This window comes from Dipodomys merriami, unplaced genomic scaffold (assembly GCF_024711535.1).
Source record: "Dipodomys merriami isolate MVZ:Mamm:240054 unplaced genomic scaffold, mDipMer1.0.p SCAF_9, whole genome shotgun sequence".
Lineage (NCBI taxonomy): Eukaryota > Metazoa > Chordata > Mammalia > Rodentia > Heteromyidae > Dipodomys > Dipodomys merriami.
In genome coordinates, this window is record NW_027206512.1 from 54,610,106 (window position 1) to 54,628,615 (window position 18,510).

An 18,510-nucleotide genomic window follows, 5' to 3' on the forward strand; every position below is an offset into this window, starting at 1 on the left:
TCAAGCCCCAGGATGGAAGGGAACAGGGAGAGAAAGTAAACAAGAATGATTAAATAGAAATGTCTTGCATTTGGCTAGCTTTGGTATCACTAAAGCTAAGCCTTATGAAACTATATTAAGTTGGTGCTTCTAATATTATCACCATTTCCTAGGTTGTTAAACTGAGGCTTAAATAGATTAAATGGCTGTTTTAGGTGAATATGAGAGTCAGCGCAGGAGCAGCTTTGCTTGTGAACTCCGAAGCTTTGGGCCTGGCTTACTTCACTTAATATAATTTTTTCCAAGTCTTTCCATTTCCTAACAAATGGGGCAATGTCATTCTTTCTGATGCAGGCATAGAATTTCATTGTGTACATATACCACATTTTCTTGATCCATTCATCTACTGAGGGGCATCTGGGTTGCTTCCATATCTTAGCTATGGTAAATAATGCTGCAATAAACATAGTTGTGCTGGTAGCTTTAGTGTGGTCTTGCTTGTGATCATTTGGGTAAATGCCCAGAAGTGGGATTGCTGGGTCATAGGGGAGCTCTATGTGGAGTCTTTTGAGGAACCTCCATACTGCTTTCCAAAGTGGTTGATCAACTTTACACTCCCACCAACAATGCACTGGAGGAAGAAGAGACCACAGACAGATGTTTTTGAAGGAGAATTTGCAACATTTCTGGTAGGAGCTAAGGACTATATCAGAGACGTGAATTGGGATGAGCTGCTTCCCTGCTGTAGCCTGTTTCAGGGCATGTGCTCCTCCTTCTCTGCCTTTCCAGAAGGCACTAGAAAGTACCGTTGTCATTATTTGAAATTTACTCTGTTGTGTTTTAATGTTACAGTACAGTTACCAAAACTGACTACCCATTTTCTCCAATCTCAAAGAGAATATTCAAAAAATAAAGAGAGTTTAAGCAAAGATATTAGAAATAAATTGTTAAGTGGAATTCAAAGTGTTTGGCAGTAATTTTTTTTTTTTGTCGGTCGTGGGTCTTGAACTCTGGGCCTGGGCGCTGTCCCTCAGCTCTTCAGCTCAAGGCGAGCGCTCTACCACTTGAGCTACAGCACCACTTCCTGTTTGGCAGTAATTTGATCCACAGTTCATTCATTCAGCGGTCAGTGATGGAGGGTATACTTTATACTGGGCTTTTAGTGACATAAAGGATGGAATATAGTGATTTGGCAAAGGACAAATGAAGATTTGTGTGCCTCAGGGTGCAAGCTCTCCATATTACTTCGTGTGTGTGTGTGTGTGTGTGTGTGTGTGTGTGTGTGTGTGCACGTGCACCCACGTGTCAATACAGGGTTTGAACTTAGAGCTTGGACACTGTCTCTTACTTTTTCTCTCAAAGCTGGCACCCTACCACTTGACTCACAGCTCCATTTCGGGCATTTTGTTGGATAATTAGAGATAAAAACCTCAGGGTCTTTCCTGCCTGGGCTGGCTTTGAAACATGATCTCATATCTCTATTTCCTGAATAGCTAGGATTACAGGTGTGAGCCACTGGTGCCCATCTCCATATTACTCTGAGAATAACAGTATAGCCAGAGTCCATTTTGAAGTATGTAGATGAGATCATTAAAAATATGTTTGAGCCAGTCTACTTCCCTTTCTTCCCACTTCATCTTCCAGGCAATGGTATACTAGAAGTCACCACGCTGTGTGTTGTGCACTTATCAAAGAACAGATTGTAGCAAAAGACTCTGCTTTGGTGACAATAGCTTTGATTAACACCTATCAAAATAGAACCATCCTTTGCTCACTTAAGCATTTGTTAAATATCTCAATCTGCTACTGAATTAGAAGCCAGCTACCTCTATTTCCACACGTGCTGAGAGGACAATTGCCACCTCCCTCGTGGTCCCCAGTCATGCATGGCTGTGCGCACAGGCCAGTTCCTGCTCAAGACTCTAGGGTTCTATAAATACAGGTGACTTTGCCCTAGTGACCCAGGGCATTGCAGCTGTATCCACAAATCCCACAGCTGTAAGTTCCAATCTACCAGAATGGTGCTTATTACAATGATCCTGCTAAGCTTGTAGAATGAAAATCAGGATCATATAGAACCCTGTGACAAGAGATGGTCAGCCGCTGGCAACATTGGCACAAGGACTCATCACTAATGTATTTTTAAAAAGAAAGGTATTATTATTATTATTCTTAGTGTCAGCTTTTTCTTATAGCTGGTTTCATTCAGCTCTGTGATTTTCATCTTGGCTTTGATCTCTAAAGCCTGGCAGAGTAAGTTTGTGAGGAATGAATGATTGTTACCTCCTCTGTCAGCTGCCCCTTTTCCCTAAATAAGGGGACTCAATTTCCTGCTGACCTCACAGTGGGCGCTCTTGTTAGACCCCCCTTCATTATTCTCAACACTCTCTTCTCAACGTGCTTGTAACTTCTCAATGTTCCTCTTTTAAAAAAGTGTGATACCAGGGCTGGGAAGGTGGCTCAGTGGTAGAGTGTTTGTCTTGCATGCATGAGGCCCTGGGTTCAATTCCTCAGCACCACATAAGCAGAAAAAGCTGCAAGTGGCAGTGTGGCTCAATTGGTAGAGCGCTAGCCTTGAGCTGAAGAGCTGAGGGACAGTGCCCAGGCCCAGAATTCAGGCCTCATGACAAAAAATTTTAAAAAAGTGACACCAAGGAATCAATAGCATCCTAAAGGAAGCATTGTGTGCTAAAGGAAATGTGAGCCATAAAATTATGTGATCATACTCATTCCTTGACACTTGCACAGATGTACACACTAGTCCTTGTTTTTACCAGGCCATTGCGTTAGTAATTTCTGGTTTCAAACATTCTTGTGTCCGTGCTTTTGCACTTGTTGATCTCTGTCACAAAAGCTCTTTCCTTAGTTATTTCTGTGGCTCTGTCCTGGTGTCATTTCAGTAGATCCAGTGTCACCTCCTCAGCCACACCCCCAGCAGTACCCTTCCTTCCTCACTTTCTCTCTCTCCTATCATGGCTTTAATATGGTTTACTTGACACTATCAGCATCTGATACTGAATTGCTTTATGGATGTGTTATTGGTCTCCACTTGTCCATGAGATGAGTCAAGATTTCGTTCTCTGCTGCAGGCCCCAGGAACAGGGAACACATTCCTTACCTTATGTTGACTAAACAACAACTTGGGTGTGCAATGAACTGAATTCCCAGAGCCAGTTCTGTGGGAATGCTGTTAGATTAAGTTTTTGCCTTTATATTTCCGCTTTACAATCATTTACATAAAAATATCTCAGAGTTCCTGCCAAATATAAATGTACTCAAATTCTCATTTATGTATATAGTATTTTAACAAATAACTTGGTAGCCTTTTTGTTCCACTGTAGTTCTGTTATTAAAATAAGAAAAGTTATGTTTGAATTTTAGTTCTTTTATTTTATTGCATATTTTTCTGATCAGAAAATCTTTACTAAGTATGAACGTGTACAGATTGACCATGGATGTATAACTAGCTTACCATCAATTATTGAAAATAACTGTTTGCAACTTATTGTGAACTTGACATTGTAACAAACAGCATTTCAGCTAAACTTACAGAATGACCACAATTATTTCCTCGGTATAAAGAACTATAGTATCAAGGTATATAAAATACACAGTGTTACTAATAAGTATTTTGAACAGATACATCTAAAATTTAATCTTGTAGCATTTGGATTTTTTTTAGAGCTTTGTAAAGAGAATACTCATATATCACTGGTAAAAACATAAACTGATATCTAGTATTTATGTAAGGTGGTTTAATTGTATGATGATTTAATTATATGTACCCCCAAGGGAAAAGAGCACTCAGTCATGTTCCTTTTTATGTATCAAAATTTAATTTTTTCCTTAGCTTACAAGAAAAATCAAACATATTTTTCTTTGCTTTTATAGTTATGTAGCTTCTGCATTGCTGAACTTTGTTCCTTGACTTATTTAAATCTTGAGTCTAAACAACACAGAAGCCACCAATCATAACTCTGAGCCCTTGACAGGCACATTTTCTGAGTCTTTATTTACAAGGAATAGATGACAACATTTGAACAAGATATGCCAAATACAAAATTGTGCCGTGAACCATGAAGCATCGTTTTGAGTTATTTGTTTGCCTTTATTTTAATGAAGAATCATGGAGAAATGTGAAATGCATTTTAATAGAGAGTAGAAAACAAGAAGGCAGAATTTGTAACAAATTTAAAATAAAGCCAAATATAAAGACTGAAAAGCTTACCCAGAGAAGGAAAGTCCCAGGTACTGCTTTCTATTACTGTACCCTTGCTGCTTGTCCTAAACCATGACTTTGGCTGCTGTAGGACCTATGTAAGGCAAACATAGATCCATATCTTCACTGAGGAAAGAAGATGCTCAAATTAAAGATCAAGGTTTTGATAAGAAAGAAATTGGCAGCACAGAAAATAAAGTATGGGACTATTCTACTCATGAAGGTTATATCCTTCACTTATTGTCTTTAAGAAATTAAATAGGTTTGTTTTGGTAGCTATCATCATATAACCAACTCTGTCATTTCCCTAAGCCCCATAGAAGAAAGATCTGCCAGAGTAATTTAAAATATTAATCTATTTTTACATAGTCCACAGGGTTGAGTATGGCCTGGTGATACTTGCTTACGAGTCTACAGGCAGCTTCTTCCAGGTTTACTGGGGACTGAGTGGTCCAAGAAGTCCTGTCAGGGAATGACTAGAGCTGTGATCCATGGGGTCTCTGGTCCTCCAGCGGGCCAGCTCAGGCTCCTTCTCAACACAGAAGAAGCAGTGCAAATGATGAGTAGGAGCATACAGATGCTTTTTAAAGCATTCGCGGGTCTCGTTTGTTTCTGCCCCATTGTCGAAAGCAAGACATAAAGCTAAGCCACAGCAGAAGTCACCTATCAAAAGGCTTAGCTACAGGAACATAGAAAAAAGACTGTGGACCATTAATATTTCATCATCCTTTAAGTGAAAGGATTTAACAGAATCTCTGGCTTCTAGGAGAGCACGTGGGTATTTAACAGTCTCTGAGTTGATTAGGACAATGAAGCTTGATGGCTCAGGCCTGGGGACATTTGGCAGCAGAATGATTGCTTGAGGTGTCATCCAGATTTACCACTCTGTGACGAGAACCCGGAAATGAGTTTCCCTTACTGCAGGAGATGGACAAGATTGATAGACATCTTTATAGTAGGGTCATCTTATGGCTCAAGGTGAACATCTCATTATGGACCTGTATTGATACTAGTGATTTTAAATATCCTCATTTGTTCTTAACCACTGGTTTCCTATATAGTGAAAAGGTAGTTTCTGTGAAAAAAGGTATAGTGGCTTCAAAATAACAAGTATAGTCTCCCTTATTTTGCCTATGTTGTTATATGTAGATTTCAGCAGTGGATAATATGAGCTAGAAATATATCAGTATAAACAAATGTAAGACTCCATAGGGCATGAAAGAAAATCAAGATAAGACTTAAAAATAAAGTATCTGAAAAGCAACGTGTTTGGAAAAGCCAAGGAGATAGTTATTAACTAAACACATTATAAAATTCCCCAACATTGTTTGCAATGTAATATTCTTGGAGTAATATTCTTGGAACTCTCTGTCTTTCTGTCTCTGTCTCTCTGTCTCTCTGTCTCACTGTCTGTCTCTTTGATATAAAGAAGATATTATTTTCCTCTCTGTCAAACTTTGGTTCAGAGATAGAGGAATATGACCAGAACCTACAGTTATTAATCTGGTTTGTAAATTTGTAAAATTGCTGGTAGGAGAAGAAAATGTAAGGATAATTCCTTAGCTTCTAGGATTCGAAAGCATTTCTTTAATATCTGACTGTTTTACAGCTACAGATGTGGACAATAACCATAAAAGAAATAGAATCTCTTCTCTCTCCATCTGGACATCATATGGATAATTAAAACATGCCCATAGCCATGCATCAGTGGCTCACACCTGTAATCCTAGCTATTCAGGGGACTAAGATCTGAGATTGATGGTTTGAAGCCAGCCTGGGCAGTAAAGTCTGTGATACTCTTGTGTCCACTAAACTGCTTAAAAGGCCAGAAATGGAGCTGTCACTCAAGTGGTAGAGCACTAGCCTTGAGCAAAAGAAGCCCAGGGAGAGCTCCCACATTATGAGCTTAACCCCCAGGGACAGGACAAAAAATTGCCCATTAATTTTTATGACTCCTACACCAATTCATTGTGAGGTTTGGGACCTATATCATATTTCCTTTATTTTATAGTCAAGCAATAGAGGTTGAGATCAAGTGACTAGCTCAAGGTACAAATGAGCTAGTCCAAGCTCTTTCAAATCATCTCCATGTATTCCTTCCTACAACTTACTCTCTACCCCTGTAGGGGTTCAGGGTTATCATCACCCCAGTTTCTCTGAAGGCACACGATTGGCTCTTCCTTCACTTAAAAAAAGGCAGGAGAGGTTCAAGAGTAGAACCAAGCAAGAGAACTTTGTGAATGAAGGTGGGAAATTTGATAAGAATTGAAAATAGGCTGCAGGTCAGATGATTCATTTGATCTGCATGGTATTTTGAAGCACAGTTTAATTAGGCAGATGTTTGGTTGCAATACAGTCTAGTTCACACGAGGTTTAATTCTGACCCTTTTATATAGTTATGTTGTCTGTTTTCTCAGATACTTGATATTGCAACTCTGCAGATGAGCATAACGCATCAGCTCAACTGTGTACTTCATCCAGTAGGTCGGGACCATGATCCTGTCAGGACACAGGGGACTGGCTGCTTTTTGAGCTCATTTGTTGGTGAGGCGGTCTCCGACTAGGCAAAGGAAAGGGAGTTCCATTTGGACACCTGAGTACCCTGCTCCTCCCTAGAGTGCTTGCACAGACAGAGCGATGTTCCAGAGAGAGCAGCGTGGTGTTCAGCGCATGCGCTCTTCTCCCTCGCAGGATCAGGGCTTTTGCAACACAGTATGTTCCTTGAAAATAAGTCCTGGGAGGAGAAACTCTTATCCTCTTTAGGTCACAGAAATTGGGACAGTGCTGAACACCAAGGCCAGCACCAAACCCTCAACAACACAGAGTGACATTTCTCACCCAGTCCTAGAGAACATTGAGGAAATGATGCATTCTACTTGGGTACATGAAATGGTCTTTGCGGTGCTAACCTGCTAGGTGATAAAGATTCTGTGTCAGCATACTGTAGAACAGCCTTGCAGATATTTTGGCAAAAAAAATACTAATTGGCTTCACTAGGGTCGACCCTGTCTTCCTGAATGACACCCTTTACTTTGGATCCAGCTTCTGTTGATCCATCAGTGTCTCCTGCCTGTCTTACGTTATTCCCTACAGTGTTTCTCCCAATCATTTGTCTACCACGGCTCACTTTGTAGCAAATTCACTTTGACTTTCCCTAAAGTTAGATGGCCAGGCTGACCTAACACATTAGGAACCTGTCAGGGAAAACTAAAAAAAAAAAAATTTTTTTTTCTGTTCCTAGTGGAAGATAATAAGAACTAACCTTTATCTGATACGTTTACTATATTCCAGCACCATTACATGAATTTTCTCCATTCTTGTCATGATTCTATTCCTGACTTACTACTGTGACCATTTTCCAGGAAACTGAGGCACAGGGAAGTGAGGTGAGACACAGAGGGTTGCAATAATAAAGCTGGGATTTGAACTAGAATTGCTTCTCTCCTGACTGACTTTAGACCATCTTGCTCTTCTCTCTCCCTAGGGGAGCTGGATTGCTACCTACAAGATTCTAGGTATTGGTTTTGCTCAGGGTCTTTCTCAGCTTCTCTGTTCTTCATGGTCAAATTCATTCATGCCTCTTTTTGGAAGCCTTACCTTGTTCCTCCTCCCTCTGAGTACAGGTGAGCCAGTCTAATTCCTCCTTCTCCTGTCATGATTCCTATCACTTAGAATTCTTGTAATTCTGTTCTCAGTTCTCTTCCTGGAAGAGGAACACCAGGCCATATTTTTCATATTTGTACATCTCTGGTGCCAAGGAGAAGAAATGGTACAACATAATGACTTCATGATACAGATCACTATATATTGTACTGGTTATGAGTAAATAAAGGTATTTGGAGATACCTACTGATGAATAAAAATAGATTGTTAATTTATTTTAACTCTTTTTTTTTAGTACCAATCTCTAGAACAATATAAAGTGTTGAATACTAATTAGATATTTGGGTGACTTTAAGCCTATAGGCCCTTTTGTCTTTATTTGACTATTCAGGTGAAATGAGAGAATGTATATTCTTGACTTAGGTGAGTTAGGTGGCATCTTTGACCCTTAGTTTGTGGTGTCTGAGTCTTAACTTGCTATATCCATTAGTAATTTGTCAATGGTTTATAGGTTACTAAATGTATTAAAGGCTAAATAAATGGTATAATTCTTTTATGAATATCACAGTGTCTATATTTTCCATATTTCAGCAGCTGTCATTATTTTAGGCTACTAGCTTAATCTGAAGCAATGACATTCTGGGAAAATTATGTGAGATCCCTTCTGTTGATGTTTCTATGACTACTTAACACTAGTAAACTTGTTATAATATTTTCCCTGCACTAAAATACTCATTTTTTTCTACTACTGTTGTCAGTGTTGATAATTACAAATGGCTATTATTAAAAGAGAAAGATTCCTTTTGTGAATCACCTAAATATGTAAACAATCTCACTAGTTGAGAAGTGAGTTGTAGAAATGTTTCTTTTATCCTGTTTGACAAGTGCTCAGGAAGAGTGATGAGTGACTTCCCTGATACTGAAGGATCATATTTGCAGTACTTTCATTCTGATTTCAGCATTGCTGGGATTAGAGGCTTCTCAGTTTTAGTCAGAGCTATAGTTTTGACATACAAGTTGAATTGCTTGACCTTGATAGATAGATCCATGGAAGACACTTAAAAATACACACACAGAGACACACACAGACACAGACACACACACACACACACACACACACACACACTCATGCACTTTTACATTTGTGTATATTTTTGCATCAGGTCAAATTGCATTATTTGTTTCATTCCCTTCTATTCATGCTTGTAACACAAACATTTTACTACTGGGGGAAAAAGGAAGATCAGTGTAATATTCAATTCATGGGCAGAAGTTAAACTTGCATTTGGGGACTGAATTTGAAGATGAGTTTAATTTTAAAAGAAGATTGGGATACTTTATAAATGTCTAGGTCACACAGAGCCATTAAAGAATTAACCCTGCCTAGGGGATTCTTTTATATTCCAAAGAAGGGTGCTTCACACATGGACCAGTGCCAGAGGCTGGGCCTTCATTTGAGTTCTTCATTTCTGATCTTAGTTTTCACACTTTATACAAGCCCTCTTTTCAAAGACCTCTTAAATGCATGTCTCCCTTAGGGTAAATCCCCGGGCCTGACAGCCAGCCCAATGATGCCCCCATGCAATTAACACCTTGTCAGAATACTTCCTGTTCTTATCCCTTGGGCCTGCTACAAACCCTTTAGGACAGAGATAGTGACCTCACATTCTCAGCACTTAGCAGCCATTATAACTACTGAATCAATTTATTATTATTATTAATAATAATGACTATAATATATTTTGCCACTTCATTCTTTTCTACAAGATAGGAGAATTACAGGTCTTTACAAGTTAAAACTCTGAAATCACCAAAGGTGTCACAGATGAACACTGAATCATCTTTTCTCCTCCTCTGACCCCTGAAAGTCTCCTGATGGCTATCAAGAGCGTGCCTTTTGTTTTCTTCTTCAATTCTCCTGGATGTCAAAGTTTCTTAAAAGTGCTTTAGATTCTGAGGATAGTTAGATGGCTGAAGATATAATGGAGTGAGTATGAAGGTATGGTGGAGTTTGATGAAAACTTTATCATCTTGGCCTGAAAGATAATACATCTGAAGTTCTCCACAAGAGCAAAATTTGTTCCTTAGCTGAAGCTCCTTTCTTTTTTCACCTTGGATAGCTGTGTGGTCTAGTTCAGTTCCATATCTGGTCCTAACAGCATGCTTTGGCCTTTCTTGGTATCCTTATTTCACCTCAAGCCCCAACTTAGAGATATTTCCCTTTACAGCCAAAGAATAGAATTTTCTTCCCTCCTTGTCTGTTTTCCTATTTTCTATTTGATCTCCCATTCCTGATGTCATTCGTTCACACAGTTATTAGGTGAATATTAGGTTGTTCAAGCCTTATAATGAGTTCTGAGGATTAACTGATAAACAAAACAGATAAAATTTCTATCTCCTTGGAGTTAACAATTTTGTTCACTTGGAGATGCTTAGGTTATACTTCAATACCATGTAAGATGTCATTTGGATCTCTGCTAAATCTAGTAGGATGTACATTCAGGTCTCTTTTGCTAAGCAACAAAATATCTTCCTTGTACTTGAATGGGTTGTTAGTTAAGGAACATTATAGCTTGAATATTTATGAAGATATGGGAAACAAGTCAGAAAGTAGGAAATATGGAGGCTAATCATAAGGGCGTTCCTGAAATAAAGACAAATAAAAGTGCATAGGCTGATGAGAAAGGTGTTGATTAGAGAGAATCATTTCCTGAAAATTCCCAAGAAATATAGCATGTGAAAAACCAGAACGATAGGAAGAACTGGGTCTCAGACACCAGCTCCAAGTGACAGCACTCCCTTCATGGAAAAGTTGATTAAATGTGTCAAAGATCCTAAGGTGTCATTAATTGATGAGCTGTAAGAGAGAAGATATACTTAATAGAATGATTTTTAATTTTCTTCGAGCAAAACCGAAGTTCTTGATATATTTTGTTAAAAAAAAAGTACTTGAAAGCAAGGTGACCTAGTTTCCCACAGTCCAATCAATCACTAAGAGCTGCCATTTTTGAAGAGTGACTCATCAGGGAAAAAAGTGACGAAAGAGCTGCAAATAGTGAATAGAAAAGAGCTGACAAGGTTTCCTAAGAAATGTAGGTAGGATAGCCAGAGGGAACTTCAAAACATTCTGTAGTAACTGCTAATATTTTCCTATCTCAAAAGCCTCATGCCTGAATAGAGAGGTGGAAAAAGAATCAATCAACTAAATCGTAGCAGACAAACCTGAATGACAACGAGGATTGAATTATTTCCACACTTGATTCTTGGAAGCTGCTCAATGCACTGATCATTCCAAAAAGTGAGCTGTAGCCCAAGGCCATGAACTATATAAGCAGTCAGATTTCCTAATGACCATTTCATCAAAGGAAAGTATTACATGGAACTCCATGCCAAGAAGGTTCTTTATGCGAGCAAAGAATAAATATGCAATCAAGGATATTCACTTATAGGAAAGCTCTCAGGATAATATGATCCCAGAAAGAATTATTTTGGTGATCTTTAAACAAGACACTAATAAACAATCTACTGTTCTAAAAATTAATTCTCAAATCTTCCTTTCCTTAAAGGAGAAAAATAAACACAGGTGTATTAATGCATAAATAACTAGAAAAAAAGAGCCCCAAAATAATGATTGATCCTTGCAGGTTTTCTGGTTTATAGTCACAGTAAAGAGCACAGTTCACAGAACTAATGGTAAGGTTAGCTTCTTCTTGACTTAGGGGAATGTGAGAAGATGCTCAAAAAACCAGTTTATTCTTTGGCCCTTGATGCTTTATTTCTTTACTGCCCTGAAATCAAAGCTGTCATTCTAAGCTCTAAAGGAAGGCTAGGTCCTGTGTCATGCAGTTGCCATCCAAGTAATGTAGGAAGTAGAAATAGGAGGATGGCAGTCCAGGCTTGCTTGGACATAAAATGAGACCCTGCAATTAAATGAAAACAACCAAGGTTAGATCAATAAAGTATAGTGTAAATGTGTGATATATAAGAATGACCTTCCTACCTTATAGCCAATATAAGCTAATGAAAATATGAAATTATCAACACAAAAAGGAGCTGAGAGAGTGGCTCAAATTGTCAAAGCTTTTTCCTGATTGCATCTCATCATCCAATAATATCACCATACTGTACATTACACATACATATTATTATTATTATTTATTGTCTTTTGATGATATTCTCACTACCTTGATCCCTTTTTGCCTTGACTAGAATGTAAGCTATGAGACAGAAATCTTTCTGGGGAAGAAAAGGGAGAGAATTCACTGTCTTGTCCCAAGAATTAGAACAGGGATTAAATATAGTAGGTGTAAAAGACAGATATAGATTAAGATAGGTACATAGGTCTATCTTTATATAGAGATAGATATCTATAAATCTGTATAGAGAGATACATATTATATATTTCTGAACATAAATACAGTATATTCAGCAAATTCCATTTGGCTATTGTGATCTAATGATGATTTTATTTATTAACAAACAGTTACCTATCTAACACATTTTATATATTGAATACATGGATGGAAGAATAAAATAATATAGATACATTAATTTCCACAGATTTTTCCCTTATTTTCTTTTTCTTTCTTTTATTTGTTAATGTAGAAGGCACACATGGCCTCTTGCTCAAGGCTAGTCTAGTGCTCTACCACTTGAGCCATACCTTCAGTCTTTCATTTTGCTATTTAATTAGAGATGGAGTTTCACAGAGTTTTCTTCCCAGGCTGTATAAACTGTGTTCCGCAGGTTTTAGCCTCCTGATTAATTAAGATTGCAGACATGAGCCACTGATGTGTGACCACATTTTTTGAAAAATGAATGTTTTTGTGTACATTTAGTGGATAATGACATTGAACCCTTGACACTGCTATTTCAGCAGGATTGCAGGGTTTCTCACATTCTCACCAGAACATTGTTCATGAAGGAACCAGGCCATTTCCTACGTGAGAGGGTTCGGTGTATGGCCTCCCATGAGTCTTTGTGTTTCCCTGTAGTTAGAACTGCTCTGTCTCCTTCCCTGGAACCCGTGAGCCAGAGAGTTCATATCCACCTGTGCCCAGCAGTAGGTACATGCAGCAATCAGATCATAGCTTCTTGTCTATACTTCATTTGTGCTTAACGTACTCTATGAAAAGAACATACAAATCAATGAAGAGTGCACACAAATCTGTACAACTGTCATTTTTTAAACTTGTCTTAAGATGTAAGACTGATAGAGATAGGTAACAGTGTGCCACAGACTTGCTAAAAAAGATTTTTAAAAGTCAAAACGTTCTATATCTTGGATGAAATTAGGTATGTGAATATGTTATTCATTTAAAAAGCTTGATTATCTGTATAGAGGTTGGGGAAAGTGAAGTCGTGTCTGTGATTTTTTTCTGAATGTCAAGTATAAGGGCTGTCCTGAAAGATACTAATAGAAACAAACCTTTACTAAACTTCTCCATTTTCACTTACTTATGGGATCATCGTAGTCTATCAGAAGACATAGATAATTGTGATCAGCACAACAATTATTAATTTAAAGATGGCTCTGTATGGAGTGGCTGACAGTGAGTTATTTTCATTTTAGAACCACAAAAATGCAGAATTCTGTGGTTATTTGAACTTTATGAAGCATTTTAGATGTTCATATGTTTAAGGTGTACAATGTGTTATTTTGCTGCACTTACAAATTGTGAAATTACAACCATAATGAAACCAATTAACTGATCCATTATCTCCAACAATTATCTTTTATTTTGGTGTATAGTCAGAACACTCTTACTTTCCTAGTAAATTTCATTGTCATACTGTCAATTTTAGATCCTCAAAAGGATCTAAAATTTACCTTAAAACTGAACCTTTAGGGGCTGGGAAGGTGGCTCAGTGGTAGAGCGCTTGCCTTGCATGTATGAGGCCCTGGGTTCAATTCCTCAGCACCACGTAAGCAGAAAAAGAAAAGCCAGAAGTGGCGCTGTGGCTCAAGTGGTAGAGCACTAGCCTTGAGCTGAAGAGCTGAGGGACAGTGCCCAGGCCCAGAGTTCAGGCACCATGACCGGACCCCCCCCCCAAAAAAAAACCTGAACCTTTATACCCATAGAAATATATACCATTCCCCACTCCTACCCCAACCCCTGGCAATCACCATTCTTTTTCTGTTTCTTTAAACCTAGAGAGCCAATGTAAATAAGCTATACCAGGAAGGCAAATACTGGGAAATCTCACTTCTGTGTGGAACCTATAGAAGTTGAACATGTTTTTCTTGTTTTGGTGTTACTGAGATCTATACTCAGGGTCTCATGCTTGCTAGACAAGTGATCTACCACCAGAGCTTTGTCTTTGGTTTATTTTTTCTGCATTGGTTATTTTTGAGATCAGGGCTCTCTTTCATGACTGGATGCATGCCTAGACTTCAGTCTGTTTATTTTTGGTTCCCATTGCCATTGGGATGACAAGTGTAGTTTACTATGCTTAGCTTCTTTTATTAAGATAGAATCTCTCTGACTTTTCTCCCCAGCCTGGTCTCAAATTGCAGTCCTCATGATACTAGCCTCCCACATAGATATGGTGATGGATACATGCCAGTATGCCCAGCTATTAGTAGAGAAGGGACTCATACACTTTCCTACCTGGACTGATCTCCAACCACAATCATTCGGATCTCAGACTCTAAAATACCTTCTGGATTGCAGCCATAAGCCACTGGTGCCTGGCTTTTTAAAAATCCACTGCTTATTTAAGAAAAAAATTCACCAATATACTTTCTAGATGAGCTCAAAATATGCTGTTTAGTTTCAGTGATCTTAATTTGTTAATAATGAAGTTATATAACTCAAAACGAATTGAAAACAGAGCTCTGGACCATTTTAATCATTGCAAAGAAAATATGACTCAGTTTCATATTGTTCTCAAAAAATGATGGTATTAAAAAGCTTATAAGCCTGGCCCACAAATTGCATCCTTAATGAAATTCAGTGTCATTTCTTCACTTGAAAGAAACATCTTTATTTTTTGGACTTTCTGTCATCAGATGCCCAAACATGAATTAGGTGCTAAAAGTCGACAGGGAAGTAAGTAGTCACTCCTCTTCTCCATAGAGTGGGTGTGATTTTTAATTACAGTAATGGATGTGTGTCATAGGAATACAATATTTGGGTGTATTGAGATAAGCTGCATTATTAAAATGTTAACACTTGTAAGAAAGGCAATTTGATCTTAAGGTTGGCAGAAGTTAGCCAGAGGAGGTGCGGGTAGGCGGACGAACAGGGCCAGGTAGAGTCAGATTCAAGTCTGAAGGCCTCGAGGTCTACACAGCATGCTTTGAGAGATCAGCATGGTGTCTGCACAGATGTGGTATAGAATCTTTGGAGTGAGTCTCTTTTAGAAAGTTCCATGGGTAAGTCTGATGCTATGTGAACACACTGGAAGAGAGAATGGAGCCATTTTGTTCCAAGTGTATTTCTCAAGCAGCGTTTTGTAAATGGTTCAGAAGGCTGGAGTAGCAGCAGGTAGAAATCCAGGCCTCTCTGAGATTAAGTGATTTAATCACCTTTGCCACCATTTTTAGGTGTCTATTAGTTATGTGTATGGTGCTGTCAAGTACTAATGACATTCAAAAGTAACTAACACAAAAGCTGACAGTTGTAGGTATAGTTTTTCTATATGCTACAGTATGAATAATAATACAGAATATTGCTTTTCTCTAGGCCAAAATGCTTTTCAGTATAAAAATTATTACCATTTTTAGAATTTTACTCATCTATTAAAAAGAATAATATTATGCCATTTACAGGGAAATGAATGAACCTAGTCCAAACCATGTTAAGTGAGGTAAGCCAAGCTCAGAGAGACAAATGGTGTGTGTTTTCTCTCATAGGTAAGAGCTAGATCTAAAATACAACTGAACATGATAACTTATACAGGACCCTAGGCATTTGCCCACAGTCAGCCTAAAGGAGGGTACCCTTGGGGGAGGGATTCAATGATGTTTATTTATTTATTTGTCAGTCATGGGGCTTGAACTCTGGGCCTGGGCGCTGTTCTTCAGCTCTTCAGCTCAAGGCGAGTGCTCTATGATTTGAGCCACAGCTCCACTTCGAGTTTTCTCGGTGGTTTATTGGATAAGAGTCTCATGGACTTTTTCCTGCCCAGGCTGGCTTTGAATCACATTCCTCAGATCTCAGCCTCCTGAGTAGGTGTGAGCCACCGGCGCCCTGCTTACAAAGACGTTTATTAAGATGGAATCTCTCAGCTTTTCTCCCTGAACATTGAAAATTCTATTTATCAAAGCAAATTACCAGAAAAGGAAGCATGGATTGTGTGTGTGTGTTGTTGTTGTTTGTTTTGTTTTGCATTTGGGTTTCTTTTTTTCATTTTAGGGGGTAAGGAGGGGATGTGGAAACGGAGGGAGAAAGGTGAACAGTGCAGGGATGGTATTTAGTCACTATGTGGAAAATGAACTATGCAACTTGTGTGCGGGGACCGGAGGGGGAAACAGGGAAGCAAAGAAAGTGGTGACAGCGTCCAAAAAGAATTGGAACTACTACTGATAATCTGGCTTATGAAATGGGGTTATGTACTCTTATTGTCTCCTTTTTATATTGAAAGACAGTGATTCACTGAGACTAAACTTGCCCAAGTGGGAAGGGGAGGTGGTCACAGCTCTAGAAATCTTCAGACTCTCTCTCTTTCTAACGTCCAAGTTCTTAATCATTATGTTACGATATGACATAAAGCAATCTTATTTCTCACCCTGAAATGACACACTAATATGAAGAAAATAAAGCAAATATGAAAGAAAAGCTTTTAATTCAGATATTTTGGAAAGTAGAGGATTGACAAGAAGCCTGGAGTGGTGGAACAGAAGTTTGGCTATACTTTATCTCTGCTATATTATTGGGCTCTTAATAAAAGTTTATAAGAGGTGGGTGCTGGTGGCTTATGCCGGTATTCCTAGCTATTCAGGAGGCTGAGATCTGAGGAACACAATTTGAAGCCAGCCCAAGCAGGAAAAGTCTGTAAGACTTTTATTTCCAATTAGCTACTAAAAAGCTAGAAGTGGAACTGTGGGTCAAGGAGTAGAACACCAGCCTTGAGCAGAAAGAGCTAAGGGATAGTACCCAGGCCCTGAGTCCAAGCCTGAGTACCAGCACCAAAGGGAGAAAAAAAAGTTTAAGAAGTAGATCCCACTTAGCACATACATGAGCAGCAGGCCACTTCAGTCATCTGGTTTTGGGCCATCACACTATTCTGAGTATGTCTGTGAAGTGTCCATGGAAGAGAACTTGTTATTGAGAGGGATTAAGGGAAACTTTGGGTTGCTTCCTTGAGAATTGGATAAGTGCATTTTAGGTAAAAGATTATTGACTAATTGGTGCCCACAGGGCATACAAGCATGAAGAATTACTATATGTTTATCAACCCTGTTTTCCTCCCTGAGTATATTGTTAAATTACACCAGCTAAACTCTCTTGCAGTCAGGCTGAAACATCTTGCTGAAATTTGATCAAGAGAATGTGGGAAAGAATGCTCTTAAGACTCATTTAAGTCTAGCCCATATCAGTTAGCTTTCAATGTACAGAAAACCACTCTAAATTATGTGATTTTTTTTAAAGCCACACAACCATTTTATTTTCTGATGATTCTTTAAGTCTGCTTAGATCTTCAGCTCTAGATTACTGGAATCATCTCCAACAGTAGATGTGTAACTAGACTAGGGCTGCGTAGATTAAGACCCATTATTTTCATGTTTGGACCTCTATTGGCCCCAGTTTACATGTTTAAATATTTCCAGAGGACTGGTTATCTTAATTTATTCCTTGAGTTATAGAAAGCGAATGTGAGTTACAGAGGAATGGTTACTATTCACAGATGGTTGTAGGAGAGGAGGAAAATATCATCTAGGAGAAATCCTTGAATCCTGCTTAGCAGAAGAAAGATGGCATTGTCTTATTGTTATGAAGTTCAACTATAGGTATAGGTTTATATATGAATTCTGGGTATCAAAAGGCTCAGAGAATGCCAAGTAGTATAATAAATGCTGTGCATTTATCCCCTTTCTGTATTCAGGATCTGCTTTGTAGAACAGATTTGGCCAATGACTAGGACTCATGGAAGATTTGGAAGGGGAAAAGGAAAACTACACCACTCTGCTTTGGCAGCAGCTCCTGGTAGACACGGGTGCAGACAGCAGACGTGAAATGTACAGCAGATTCCTGGTGAGCCCACAAAACACCTGCTTCTGTCCTGCCGGCAGTGGAATACATCCAGGTCAGCTTCTTGCCTTCCCAAAAATCAAGTTGCTAAAAATCAGCAGCATGGCTCTTGATCTTTTGTCTTCCTGGTCCTTCTGAAAGTTGATAAACTCCTCGTTTACCTTCTTTATTCTCTTCCTGATTCAAAGGAGGTGTTGTGACTCTGGTCTCCTCCCCACTAATGATCACTATCTATTTTCTCTCTTTCTCACACTCTTCTTTTAAATCTCCACTATCCTTAATCTGTGTTTATCTCTGTGGGATGTGATTTAGGAACTTACTGTCTGGTAACTACTTGCTATATAGTGAACCAGCCTAAATTTAGTGCTATAAAACAACCATCATTTTACTAACCTCACAAATTATGCAGGTCAAAATATGACACCATAGTCTTGTCTCTGCTGCCTAGTATCTTGGCCTGTGTGGGAAGAGGCGTAAGTTTAGCGGTAACTTCACCCCTGGGAACAGGTTATC